This window comes from Dermacentor andersoni, chromosome 3 (genome assembly GCF_023375885.2).
Source record: "Dermacentor andersoni chromosome 3, qqDerAnde1_hic_scaffold, whole genome shotgun sequence".
In the NCBI taxonomy this organism is placed as follows: Eukaryota; Metazoa; Arthropoda; class Arachnida; order Ixodida; family Ixodidae; genus Dermacentor; species Dermacentor andersoni.
Genome location: NC_092816.1, coordinates 134620492 through 134635158, shown reverse-complemented (window position 1 = coordinate 134635158; position 14667 = coordinate 134620492). Strand labels below are relative to the sequence as shown.

The window sequence follows — 14667 nt, the reverse complement described above, 5'->3', positions numbered from 1 at the left end:
TGAGAGAGAGAGAGAGATAGAAACTGAGGGACCCGATTTTTATTAGTCGTATTTACAATTTTTTACGCAGCTGACGGTAATGTTTGTTCTGCTCGTACTGAAACGCCCACAGGTTATAGCATTGTTTAACTTATTGGTAATATTTAGGTAAATATAATCTGTATAGTCCATAAGCTCAATATAGTAGCTTATATTTTGCTTATACACTTGTTCTTTATATGCAGGAAAACGTTGTGCCACGTGGTTTTTGGCATATAGTACTCACGTATCAAGAGCCAACCATGCACTTGACGTTGGCTGCTGTTTATTTCATGATGTCGTTTCCTTCATCATATGCCCAAGGTAAGCTAACTCACCGGCTTTCCCTCTGCTGTTCAAGCTATAAAATAATGGTATAGATTTTCATCAGCTGGGCGAACGGCAAAGTGAATATTATTCTTCCGTATTGATATTTTCATTTATTTTGATCGTCCTATTTGCGGTTCAAGAAACACCCCCTAGAGAGCTATTTTAAATTTTCACTAAGAAATATTGGACAACAACCAATTAGACTAGCATTGTGTCTCGTAGGAATGTACGGTTATGTATAAATATTGTGCTTGAGGGCTACAGAAAGCATCCTCTTCACACATAGATAAGCGTTGTAAAAGTGCTGTATTTTAAGGGGAATAACTTTTTATGGCTCTTTCGGCCGTGTTCGTGGAAGGTCGTTGGTACGGCGGTGGTGGGTCTTGGAGGAGAGAAGGCGCCGAGGGAGAGGGCGAGAAGGAAACGCGCCGAAGGAGAGGGCGTGTACTCTTGAGCAGCCGAGTTGCGAAGTGCGGGAGGCGGGCGGGTGTGTTGTGCGCGACATCTTGCCTTAGCGAGTGGTGGGGAGGGGACGGAAGGAAGGAGCAGCGCACTGCCGCTCGGTAACTCGCTGACTTGTTCTTCGCGCAAAGGCGAGGAAAAGGGCGCGTGCTCTCTTGCAAGCGAGTGGCCGAGAGGAACCATGGTGATGAGGGGGGAAGGCTGTAACTCGCATGATGCCTATACATCACGGAGGAAGGAAACTAAGGAGAGGCCCTACCCCACGGAGGAAGGAAACTAAGGAGAGGCCCTACCCCCTCCGCGCGCTAGGAGAAAAGTGTGGCGGAAATGACGTAGTAGGTTCTCATTTTTTTTGCTGCTTTTTTATTTTTTTTTGTTGTATGGCCATGCCTTTTGGGCCACAATGGACGACCGCACGCCAAGTTTCATCCTAGACGCCAGCGCTCGTTTCTCCCCTGGCGGAACGATTTCACCTCCAACGGGGGTAGGTTTCCGCCGCCGCTTCCCTTCACAATCGCGCCCGCGTTCAGTTCGCGCTGCGGGCGAAACGTCTCTTGTTTGCGACGGCGCCTCTTCGGATGATCGGAAATTATTATTGTGTTGTTAACTGTCACGACAGCAATGTAAACATGAAAGGGTTGATGCCACCAGTGAAATTCTGCCGATTCACAAGAAAATGGTACGAAAAAAGCAGACGACAGACATGGATTACTGCGGTGCGCCGAGCGAAGTAAACAACTGGCAAACGAAGCGTGCTCGTCCATTGATCACTCCTAAGTGTATGACGGTTTTTATATGTAACCCACATGAATTTAAGAATTACTCGGTACATAATCCTTTTATTCATATAAAAATTTTCAGTTGTTCGACGAGCGCTGTATCCTGTCTTCTTTCTCGTGTTTCGTTTGTGTGTGCGCTGCCCAAGAATGGAAACCACTTTAGTTGTGTGCGCTAGCAGTGGCCGAAGTTCACGCGTGCCGAGCAATTGAATATGCGCACGATGCATTGAACATGACCGGAGTTCATTCCCGCTTCACCACTGCACCGATCGATCGAGTTACTGGACGATACACGCCCGCGTCTTGGTCGCGCCGGCATTGCTGAAGCGGGAATGATTACTAATACTTTCAACTTCCGCCTCTTGAGCACTGTTAAAAAATGGCGAAGCTGTCTACATTGCTGCCTCTATTCCATATTGTAGGGGACGTAGTAGTTGAAGTTGTGTGCGCATGTCGTACTTGTGCTATGCAGCGATATATTTTGTTTATTTCCGCACAGTGTCGATGGAAATCCGTTGTCGCCATCAGAGACAACACGGATTTGTAGCAAACATATTGTGAGAAACTGCAAAAATGACTTTAGCTCGTATGTGCCGTATGCATGTGCCGCATCGTATGTGCTGACGATTTTTCCGGCGGCACATACGATGTCGTTTCCAATTACCTGCTCAGCGTCACTTACATGGTTAAGCAGACGCTGCCCTTTCGCCGCATTGCAGCCATAAAAATAATCGTCAAGCGTACCGATCTTCTTAAAGGCAAATAGAAGCGTGTACAGTCTGTTTCACACTTAGGGGAAAACTCGGAACGTATTGCATTGCGATGCGGTAAGCAATGGAGTCGTGCGGCGGCAGCAGCTCGAGCAGGCGCAGACGCTCGAGGGGCGGAGTCGTAATCTGCGTCGTCTTGCAACGGCGGCGCGCGCTGGCCGCATTGTCGGGAAGCGTGCTCTGTCAGGGGCAGAGTACCGATTTCATCGGCACTGCGGGAGCTGAGCTGATATTCTTTACTAAACGTTGTGCGGCGCCAAACTCTGAGCCTTCATTAGCGATAATGGAGTTCCACAAACTTCTTTTAACAGCATGCTTCGTTTTTTCTTTCGAAAGGGTGGGGTACTGAGCGCGTGCACGTATATTTGTTCACTGTGTGTGCTACCGTAATAAGCAGCGACAAGACGCACCAAGATGTGCGTGCAAAGTGCTCAGTCTTTGTTTGACTCGAAAGGAAAACAAAGCACTCAACAATGATTACTATGGGGGTCGAACACGATGAAACAAACGGGTACGATTAAAGGAATGTTTTAGGTTAAGACAATGAGCTGGAAGTGATTTTTCTAGACAATCAATCACTACACCAGAGAGACCCTGCCCGCCGGCGGGGAATTGGACACGTCACGCTCGGAACTTCGGTTAGTATCTCGTCATGTCCCCAGCGGCAGCGATGACAGCGCTCATCCTGAAGGCAGTGAAGTGTAGAATGACTTGATCAGGGATGTGTTCATTCGCAGCACGTCTCAGTCGCTGACGATGGTGGATCGAAGCCTATCTTCGGGCGACTGATAGAGGGGATGGTGCGGCAGCGATACATTCAACGGGCCCCAGACATTTTAAATGATGTTGGCGCCCGGGGATTGAGGCGACCACTCCAAGAGAGTGACTGCGCGCTCTTCCAGCAGTTGTTGCACAACGCGAGCAGTGTGGATCGGCGACCTATCGCGTTAGAATGTATAGTCGCCTTCCAGAAACGGGCCGTCAAGAATGTATGGAATCAGTACGTCGTCTATGACTGCCCTGCAGCGATGAACTTACCTTCCAGGCGTATCAGTGGGCGTCGCACAACGCTTAGTAAAGAATACCGGCTCATTTCACGCAGTAACGATGAGATGGGCGCCCTGCAACTGACAGTAGACGGTTCCCCGACAGTGCGGCCAGCGCGCGCCGCCGCAGCAGACGACGCCGTTCAAGATCCCGCCCCTCGAGCACCTGCGCGAGCTGCTGCCTCCGCCTGACTCAAGCGCTCGCCGCACCGCGATGCAATGTGCTCCGAGTTTCCCCCTAAATGTGAAACAGACTGTACATCGCCCTTCGAATGAAATGTCCACGCGCACACCCGTAGGCACACACCGCGCGCGGCACGAAACGTGCCCAAACACGCGCAGTGCAGGAGGCAATCAAGGCGGTGCGAACGAGAGATGGGAGAGGGGTACCACCCGCTAAAAGAATTTTGCTTCGCATGCGGCGCTCTCAACGCCGGCGCAGCAGCGCCGCTCTCGGTGCCGTTCTTGTCCATGGCGGCGTTGTTATGGTTTTGAGCGCTCACACGTGTTGCTCTGGTAGGTTTCGGGCCGTGGCAAAGGCGCTGAGTGGGCGGGTTTGCGTTAGTCACCGTGTCTTGTTGCGCTGTGTTACTTGCACCGTGCTCTGCCAGATGTTGCGCGAGCGCGCGCGCGACACCACGCGCAGCGCGGCGTGGTTTCGCGAAAGACGTAAACAAGAGAGGAGGTTGGCCCAAAAGGCGGAGCATCGCCATGAGCAACGCCAAATTCCGGCTTCACTTTTGCTTCACGAAGAGTGACGTCAGGGCCTCTCCTTAGTTTCCTTCCTCCGTGCCCTACCCCCTCCGCGCGCTAGAAGAAAAGTGTGGCGGAAATGACGTAGTAGGTTCTCATTTTTTTGCTGCTTTTTTATTTATTTTTTTTGTTGTGTGGCCACGCCTTTTGGGCCACAATGGCGGCGTTATGGTTTTGAGCGCTCACACGTGTTGCTCTGGTAGGTTTCGGGCCGTGGCAAAGGCGCTGAGTGGGCGGGTTTGCGTTAGTCACCGTGTCTTGTTGCGCTGTGTTACCTGCACCGTGCTCTGCCAGATGTTGAGCGAGCGCGCGCGCTCCGCGCGCGACACCACGCGCAGCGCGGCGTGGTTTCGCGAAAGATGTAAACAAGAGAGGAGGGTGGCCCAAAAGGCGGAGCATCGCCATGAGCAACGCGAAATTCCGGCTTCACTTTTGCTTCACAAAGAGTGACGTCAGGGTCTCTCCTTAGTTTCCTTCCTCCGTGCTATACATCGTTTTTTCAAGGGCGCCACCATATTCCTACGCAATGACGCCATCTGTGGGCAGTCGGCATGCTGGCTTGGACGAGCGTTCCGTCTTGCATGGCAGGTATACGCTCGGCGGTAGTTTCTGGCCTTTGTTTGATCGCTCGTGCAGTCTATTTGGTATGGCGTGAAAAACTGTTCAGTGAGATGTATTGTATTGGTTTAAGTCGGTATGGCCTGACTTTCTGCTGGTGTTGAGGTTGACGGAGCACGCCGCTCGATGTGAGCACGCAATATGCGCGCTCGCATCGCGCCTGCACTCAGCCTCGGAGATCAATTGTGTATTTCTGAATGCTCCATTCACTAATGTGACCTTATTGCAGCATTATCCTCTAGTTCTAAGCGGCGCTTTAGAAGCAGTGAAACATACGTGACTATCGTAACAGCGTGGGCATCGTTCTGCTAGGATGGGATGCTGTGTTGTTATACTTTGACAACCGTTGAAACTGTTAGCCGCAGATTACATTGCGTGACTACTTGGTTCGGTGGATGAGGTTTCCACCCATGAATAAAAGTGTTTTGGTTAGTAATAACAGCATACCTTACAGTGTAAATGAAGCTTTTCCAGCGATTTGACCGTTCATGAACTGCGCGAGCATCCTAAGCAGTGGTAGGTGCTGGAATAGAGATTTCTTTGTTCTATATTGCGCATGGTCCAAGCATACGGCATCGATGTTTACAGGTCTATGAACATGTTCGGCGTGACAATGTGAGGTCGTATTGCCGCGTCAGCCCGTTTTCTCTCTCTTTTTCGAGGAAGTTGATGATAACCGATATTTTTTTTCGGTTGTGTTCGTTGCGCTCTCTACGACGCACTCACGTAATACGGAAATCTTGTCCTCAAAAATAGCCATGGGATTCTTTTCATGCAATCTCGCTCATATACTATGGCTTTACAGGGCGAAAAATGCCGAAGCACATAGCTTATATATGTATCATGCTGGTTCACCAACCGCAGTGATCGCTGTGCGACCAGCGCCATCGCCCTCATGCAGGAAGGCTAGCGTTGACACATAGTGATTTAAAGCCTACGATACTTGAAATGCGTGAGAACGATGCCGGTGTATCACAAATATTTGATAATGCCTTTCGCTTAAATGTGTCGTTGTTGCCTTAGGTTAACCGTACACAAGCATGCGCTCTTATTTTTTATTTTTTAGTCCCTACACCAAGCGATCAAATATTGAGCAGATTTACCATTTCGTCCTGGTAACACAGAGACACCAGTTGTCTTCGTTGAATTAAAACCGATATACGCAAAACAGTTCACAACACATGCACACACCGCAGCTGATAATGCGCGTCACGTGTTTGTGCCCCCAAGAGATATTTCCTCGGAATGTAGTTACAGCTATCAAATTATAACCACTTGCGCTGTAATAAATAAATAAAAACACTATTTCATGTGCTGGTACGTTTTTCAAATTATCAATGCTGCCTACGTATGAAAATGTTTCCCACGGCTGCCACAACGCGTGCATGAGCTACACACATCTGTAAAAGGCGCGGAGCAGAAGCGGCCCTGTTGCTAGGCATTGCTGGCCCCTGACAGTTGGAATCTCTCGCGCGCCGACCGAAAAAAAGTATCCTTGATGTACGTAAATGAACCTACGAAACCAGGTAAACATACTTTTAAGCATGCAAAACCCTAAACTGACATAATTACGCGCGTCTTTGAACACATCGTGTGCATGCGGCATGTTTCAGCAACACGAACTCTGAGCGTGCGCGGCGGTTTACGCCTTAAATAACGGTCCTTTTCTCTATTTTCTAGCGCAATTACAACACGACATTATTAAGGCCAGTTACCGACCTGCGAAGCAAGATCTCACCTCAAAAACTGCTCCGCAGGGCTCGAACTAATTTTACCGCGGATTTTCTTCGGTAGCGCGTTAGCCGTCGCCTGCTACGGCAGGGCCAGCATAGGCGGCGCCACTGTCGAGGCCGCGCTGAGCGCGGGAGTGGAGCGGAAGAGGTGGGAAGTGGTTGGCGCTACTTTTGGAGATCGAGAGGTTTTAGTCTCGCACGGCACGGCGCAAATCGAGAGAAGTGTCGCAAAGCATGCAACACACAAGCACAACTATAGCGGTGAACAAAGCCGGCAATCGTCGGAAATCTAATCAGTGGGTCAAGCTGGTCGGCATTTATACGTGACTCGCCGAAGGTTCCAGTGTGATCGCTGGTGCCCGCGTGGCTTCCAGAAAGTACTACACAATTCGCGTCGCGCGTACACTTAGATTGCAAATACTACGGCGCTATCTCGTAACTCGGCGCGGCATTCTGCTTTCCTCCTCAACCTCTCACCATACTCTCCTCCACCGCTTTGCGCCTGAAGCTTTAACTGTAGCCATCTCATCCCCTTCATTCCTCGCACTCTCTTCTTTCATCTCTCGCTGCGCTCAGCGTGCGCTTCGATCTTTCGATGTGCTCGTTTGCTCGGTTAGCCAGGGTAGGGCGCCGATGCACGCTGACAATCGCCGCAGGAGCGGGCGGCTAAGAGCTGCGCTCTAAAGCCCCAACCAGACGTACGCGGCCGCACGCGCCGCACCACGTCTGAGCGCGTACGGCGTCATGCGCGGAGGCTGCATCGTTTGTCGACGCGCGGTGGCGTGGAGACCTTGCACTGCTAGGTTTTTTGCGCTCGCGCCGGAAACTGCCGCTCGCGTCACCCGTCCCACACGCCTCACGTGACCACGGCCAACTAACGTGACCTCCGGAGCGATCCTTCGCGCAGCGTGCAGGCAAGCTCGGGCAAGCTGCGCTCGTTGTGATCGGGGTTCCACGCGGGTTTTGGTATTTTGCGATGGCAGCCGCTGAAGTCTTCAGCCGTAACGGGCGCATTATTGACGAAATATTCATGGCTGAAGTTCAGGATATGACACCGCGTGCAGCACGCATAACGCACAGAGCACGCGAGTGATGCTATGCCAACGCTGCTGCAGGTTTCACTCGGCTCTCAATACTGGGTATTCAGTCGCAGTTGAGCTGACTGAACCACTAGGAGTCCTGCAATATCGATCTTTCTTTAATATATAGAAGCAAATTTTAAGGTAAAGCTTATTGCGTTTTATTGTCATCTTTAGCACATTGCTTAACGTGACCGTTAAGCGAAGGGTGGGCTGCCTTGAACACAGGTACCTATCAACACTGCGCCGCCGCGACAAAACGCGCGGCGACGCGCGGCAACTCGTGCATCGTTTGAGTGCGCGCCCTCTTCCTCCGCCGCGCACCATGCGACGGCGAGTCAGCGCGGCGTGTGTGGACGCGTTGCAACGCGTACATCTGGTTGAGCCTTAAAAGGTTGCCAGAAAGGGCTCACTCGCGGCGTGCTCTCGTCTTCGAAGGTGGCAGCCTCTGTTCAGTGGCACTGCAAATGGTATCTATCCATTCTGCATTCTCGTTTGAATACTTTGCCTGTTTTCTAAAGATTAGTTCATTTTATACCGAGAGAAAACATTGCCATTTACTTCGCCGTTTACCCTTGATTCATCATAACTACTTAGCGCATTTGTATACCCAAGTGAAAAATGTATTGCAGGGTGTTCGCAAACATGCTATAAGGAATGGTGCCCTGCATATAAAAATCCGAAGATGAATCCGTGGATACTTCCCTCTACAGATGACCCCGAAGGTGAGCTATTATTTCGACCCCCCCCCCCCCCCAGTCGGCTTTGCTAATTACCCAATTGCAGCTCAAAAAAAAAACAGCAATGTGTGTGTGACATACACTTTTGCAGGTGTTCACAGACTGTGCATTATGAAATGTGCGACATCATGCTTAAGACCTTAAAAATTTACGACAGGACTCAGTTATGATGACTGCCGGCAGTAATGCGAATAGCAGTCAAGCAACGTAGCGAGATTGTATTCCTGAAGTTACTCTCATTTAACACTTGCAGTGGTAAATGTGAGATTTTTGGTGCTTCTGCTTAACGCCTCTACTGCAATATCGTCCCGGCCATTTTGTTGCGGTACTCGCTTTCCAAGGTCATACGTAAGCATGGCGGCATGACGACAACTATATCACGCTGACGATGTTCGGACGGAGTGCCTAAAAAGTAATGATAAATATGGTAGGGCGTAGCCTCATAACGACGATGGCATGACGAGAATGAGCAGTCAATTCCTAAATTATGACGATTGTATAACGAAGACAACGTGACGGCGACAATAGCACCATGAGATGGTGAGGACTGCATGGCGACGACAGCTTATCGACGGCACTATGACAAGCGAACGACGATGTGCGAATGATGACCATGGAAAGACCAAAACGGCATGACGTCGACTATATGATAGCGCATGAATGGTAGTAAGTGTGTGACTACGACGCAATGATGACGCTGGCGTGACAACGGTGGCAGAATCACTAGTGATTGACGACTGCATGACTACGATCTAATACAAAGAAGTAATGATATCATTGAGTCGACGAAGATTGCATGACAACGACGGCATGACGATAATTGATGACAATACTGAAGTAAGGACGATGGAATGACCACAACGGTATGACGACGACATGACGAGTGACACTCGGTTACAATGATGAGGATGGAAGTTACAATGATCACAATGATGAGTTACAAGCGTCTGTGCGACGAAGACGCAATGACGATGTATAAGAACGCCGGTATAATCACGATCGAGTAACGAGGGCATGAGGACAATTAAAGGAGAAACAACGAATGACGCTGATGGGGATCGACGAAGACGGTATGATGACGACGACATTACAATAGCATGACGTTATTGATAGGATGAAGATGATGCAACTACAGGGTCACGACGATGGCAAGACGAAAAGGGTATGACGACGAAGGCACGACGACAGTCGGGTGTCGAAGTTATAATGACGATGATAGAACGAGCGCAATGGTGCTTCGATGATGGCACAACCCATGCATGAAGACGACTACATGACGACAACGCAGTGAAAACAATGGCATGGCAACGGCACGAGGACAATGGCATGACGACGAATGTATTATGACAACGGGGCGGCGATGGCTGTATCACAAAACCTGTATGACGACGATGAGATGCTGAGTCGGATGACACAGTTGTAGTGACGACGGTGACGCGACAGAGACGGTCAGACAATAAATGCACGATGCGGACTGTCTCACGATGACATGACAAGGGCGTCATGATCACAATTGAAGACGTCAGTATGATTACAATGCAATGGCCAAGAAAGATAAACGTCGATGGAACGACGAACGCGGTATGACAACGATGGCATGACGACAGTGGGATGACGCTGTTAAAATGAAGACAATGATGAAGCGACAGCGTCATAGTGCTCCAAGCTATTAAACAGCTTGGGTCGCTAAGCGGGGGTAGACTTGACGACGACGGCTTGACGAAAGTAAGATCACAAATCTGCACGGACAATAGAACGACCATAACAGCATCATTACTAGGAGCACCTACCTAGTGGGCCAAACAGAATAGATAGATAGATAGATAGATAGATAGATAGATAGATAGATAGATAGATAGATAGATAGATAGATAGATAGATAGATAGATAGATAGATAGATAGATAGATAGATAGATAGATAGATAGATAGATGGATGGATGGATGGATGGATGGATGGATGGATGGATGGATGGATGGATGGATGGATAGATAGATAGATAGATAGATAGATAGATAGATAGATAGATAGATAGATAGATAGATAGATAGATAGATAGATAGATAGATAGATAGATAGATAGATAGATATACCAGGCTTGAATAATTCAAAATGGAATGAAAAACAGAATGTCCCACAGCAGGCAAGAACGTAGTACCAGTGTTTATGATCGCCGATTTACAAGCCTTTTGTCCCAAAGACAATCAATTAATTCACAGTGCATTTAGCGGGACGCAAGTAGAAGGTTGCACCGTCAACGAAGGGAATATCTTCTGAATAACAGGCACGTAGTACTCCTGCAAATATTTCTGTAGTGTGCATTTAGAAGAATATTCACTGGTACAGCTATTTACGTGAGCGCAACAAATTTAGGGCTATTTTTTGTGAACCGTACTAGGTTTCTGCTGAAATTGAGGTTGGTAAGCGCTAGAGAAACAATGAAAGCGTAGGATGACGTGACTGCGTCCATTGTGGCGTGCCATCATCCAAATATTTTATTCGGGAATGAAAGTGGAGCAACAGCTGAGGAACTTAACCCAGCCAGCGACCAGATAGCGTTCTGTAGGCTGCTCGCGACTCGAGCCACGCAAAACGCGTGGCGCTGATGATGCCTCATGGCTGGGATGCACAATAACGTAGAGGGCACTACGATGATGCGCGATAATGATGAAGAACATGTCGATATATTACGTCCAAAATATAACAATTGGAGGGTGTATATCTGTGTAGGTGGAGCGAAAAGAGTATATGGCGGGTCCACCTTGCCAACATGAAGGGCACCATGGATCTGTAAAATATCTGAGGCAGGCGGCTCTGCGTACCGCTTAGCGGTCAGAGGACGTGACGTCGTGTCGAATGAAGCACTGTCACCGTACGTTGAACTGTCTCTGGAGGGACCTGCAGCAAGAAGTGGCACTGGCCAGAACGAACAGTAACACGCTCGAGGAGTTTGCGTCCAGGCTGGCGGCAAGAGACAAGGCGGTCGAAGCACACCGTTTGTGGAGGGGTGCTTGTCCGCGAACAGGCCGCGTATGCGGCCAGAAACTTAATGAACATTGGATGATGCATTACAAATAAAATTGATTCGTTTCACCTGCGATAATTATGGTCACAACTTTTCAGCGACACAGGCACTGCGGACCCTGAACCACCAATCACTCTTGTTTTCTTATCACATTTAATTTCTAATGTTTCTTCATGTCATCATTAACTCGGTCTCTGGCTGTGGTGACTGCTGCTATTTCACACTTCCTAATGAGAGTTCGTAGTTAGGTGTGCTGAGAGTGCCGTTTCCCACCCCTGCGGCGACAGCTGCTGACTGTAGTAGACGTTGCAAATCCGAAGTCTGGTTGGCCGCTCTGGGTGCAGGTAAAGTGGAGCTGGGCGATGTATGGTGCGCAAAAGAATGATTTCACTGCTTGAGATGCCGGCATGTGGACGGCAGCAATGCGTCGGTCTGAAGAAAAGGAGTAAGAGCGCTGCACTACGGGACGTGACTGAGACAGACGAAGCGCTGAGACGCTCACACGTCCATTTGTCCAGCGCTGTTACGCGTTTTCTTCAGAGATCTACCAACCAGCCCTAGTCAGCACGTTATTATTCGTCAGCCGTTTCGGTACTGGAGTCATTCGAGCAGGAATCGCCATGCCATTCAAAGCAGGAAATGCCAAAAGATCGGCGAAAACGCGCCGAAACAACTGATTCCAGGGTCTGATCCTGGATCGCGAAACTAGAAAACATTACGTTTTTTTTTGTGTACATAGCAAACGGGTAACAAATGTAACCAATATGGCCTGAAGCGTGCTGGCTTGCCGCCACAATGACCTTGATCGAGACGTTTCTTCTGCTCGACACTGATAACATAACTTCACGGGAGGCCTACCAATCAACCACTTCTGCGTTGACGTTGATTGCACGGTAGAAGTATATTTCTGGCATGAGATTTGGGGTGAAAGATGACCTCTTGTCAATGACAGATTCTACTTCCAGCCGAAGAAAATTCGTGTGCAAAGCTTTGGTGCCCAAAATTGAGAGATCCGTGCTACAACAAATTCATTTGTAGAGGTGGGCATGATCCTGAACTACTGATCAAAGGGACAGAAGTTCAAGAAAATCAGGAACCTAAAGAGACCACGACGATTAAGGCACCTACAAGTAAGTCATTACCGGGGCTTTGTTGCAGAAGTTTGCTTCTTTTCAAGCATGCGGCAAGTATAGGCTCGAGGCGGCAGGCGAATATACATGACAGACATGCGCACAAGTCACGCACCAAATAAAACAGCGGACTGCTACAATTTATTCTTTATTCTTACAATGTATGGCTTGTAAATGACTGCTGTAGCGTGGAATCACGGCTGGGTGATGGTCCAGGTCTGTACTTTGCCTTCAACATTGAATTTTAAGGACATTAAGAGAAGTCGACTAGGGCATTGCGATAGGCCGGTGGCATTCGGAGCATTCCTGCCAATTCTTCGTTTTTAATGCGTTTCTATTAGAAGTGTCAAAGTAGAAAAAGAGTACGTTTGTGAAGTGTTGGAAGCCACGCACAAGGTATCTATATATAAGACTGGTGGCGTAGAGCACGGCTAAATCACACGGGCTTCTAATATGAAGGACGTACGTTTGAATGCTCGCCTACTACACTGCATTTTTCAGGCTTGGGCTGGCGCCTGACACTGGCAGAAAATGATGGGAGCCGGTGGGGCTATACTTGTCTATCCGCAAACAAAAGAAAAAACCCACTATACTTCCACTATGGGACTCCCTCGCTAGAACACGAATCGACCTCACTGGTGCAGTATTTGGCCACTACCCCCTCATGATTCTTGCAATTACCCGTGTCCTCAGTCTCCAGTGGCTGTGGAGCACCTAACCAAGGCGGCGGTCAGACATGCGACACAGTAGACGATTTAATAATCTTTAGATCCTGATAGGCCACCCTTGGAAACTAAACCTGGCAACAGTTAACACGCGAACTCTATGGAGTGAGGCTAGCTAGCATGGCCCTTTGAGAAATTATCAGGCATTGCCTGGGATATTATTGGCGTTAGTGAGGTTAGAACTGGGGAGGCTTAGTACCCGAAAGCCACAGAATCGTGTGCCCGACTTTAGACATGCTACACCTGGCTTACTACCTGAGAAAGTGCTACCAACACTCGTGTCTTTTCTTTCTCTTTGGGTCACTTCTCCATTCCCTCCCCACCTGTATAATAGCAAATTCAACAGCGTCTAGTAGATCTCGATGACTTTCTTTCCTCCCTTCTGTCTCTCTCCGTATACTGAGCGTACTGGCAGCCACGTCCTCTGCTACAGAGGTATTCCAGGTAATGCGTATACGGGGTAGTAATTCTAACGCATAAGGACATAGCAAGCAACATAACGAATTCTACAGCAATAATGACAAGGTAGCAGTCACAGTACTAAAGGTAAATAATTGATAAATATTAAACGTAGTACAAGCCTACGCTCTAACCTCCAGCCATGATCAGGAAGAAATGGAACAGTTTTATGAAGATCTTGAATTAGCAAAAGAAGGGTGCAAATTCAGTATACTGTAGTTATGGGAGACTTCAATGCAAAAGTGCGGGAAAACGAGGCTACAGAACAAGCATTTGGCAACTATGGCATCGATTCTAAGAATAGTAGAGAAGAGACGTTGGTAGAATTCATGAAGAGGAATAGAATCTACACAATAAATACCTTCTTCAGGAAGCGCAGTAGCTGGAAGTGGACATAGGAACGCCGCAATGGAGAAAAAACAAGTCAAAGAGATATACTCTGCCAATCCCAGCATAGTGCAGGATCTGGGACTATTATGTCAGGGTAAAAGGCAGTGATCAAAAGTTCAAGAGGTCTAGGATTGCTCTCAGTTTGAAGAGAGAAAGAACAATTAGAGAACTAGAAAGAGGCCAAGTCAGGCTCAGTAAGGGTAAAATCAGATGAATTCTGGCTGGTGCACACAAACAAATGTGCACTTTCAAAGTTGGAAAACGAAGTTGACATAGAGGTGATGAATGAAACCATTATTTGGTTGATTTCACAAATACCATTTCAGGTGGGAGGTAAAGCAACAAGGGAACAAGTAGGTAAGCTACCCCAGGTAGCAGAGGACATAATAAGGAAACGAGAAAGCGTGATGGTGACTAACTTAAGACGCCAGATATTGTTGGCTGAAATGGGAAAATTTATAAAGAAAAATGTTAGCTCTATTTGAAAGCACATCAGGAAAATTGAGCAAGCTTTAAAAAAGTGCCGCAGCATGAAATGAGTGAGAAGAAAACTTGGTACAGAAGAGTGAAAGAAGCATGCACTAAAAGAGAAGCAGAATAATGTCGTCAG

General features: G+C 48.3%; 1 long non-coding RNA gene across 1 annotated transcript; it reads left to right on the top strand.

The window, feature by feature from the left end:
• Positions 1-228: 228 nt before the first annotated feature.
• On the top strand, positions 229-12471 carry LOC140216418 (uncharacterized). Its single transcript, XR_011893082.1, has 3 exons — positions 229-342; positions 8221-8313; positions 12319-12471. It is a non-coding gene; the product is annotated as an uncharacterized lncRNA (long non-coding RNA).
• Positions 12472-14667: the final 2196 nt, after the last annotated feature.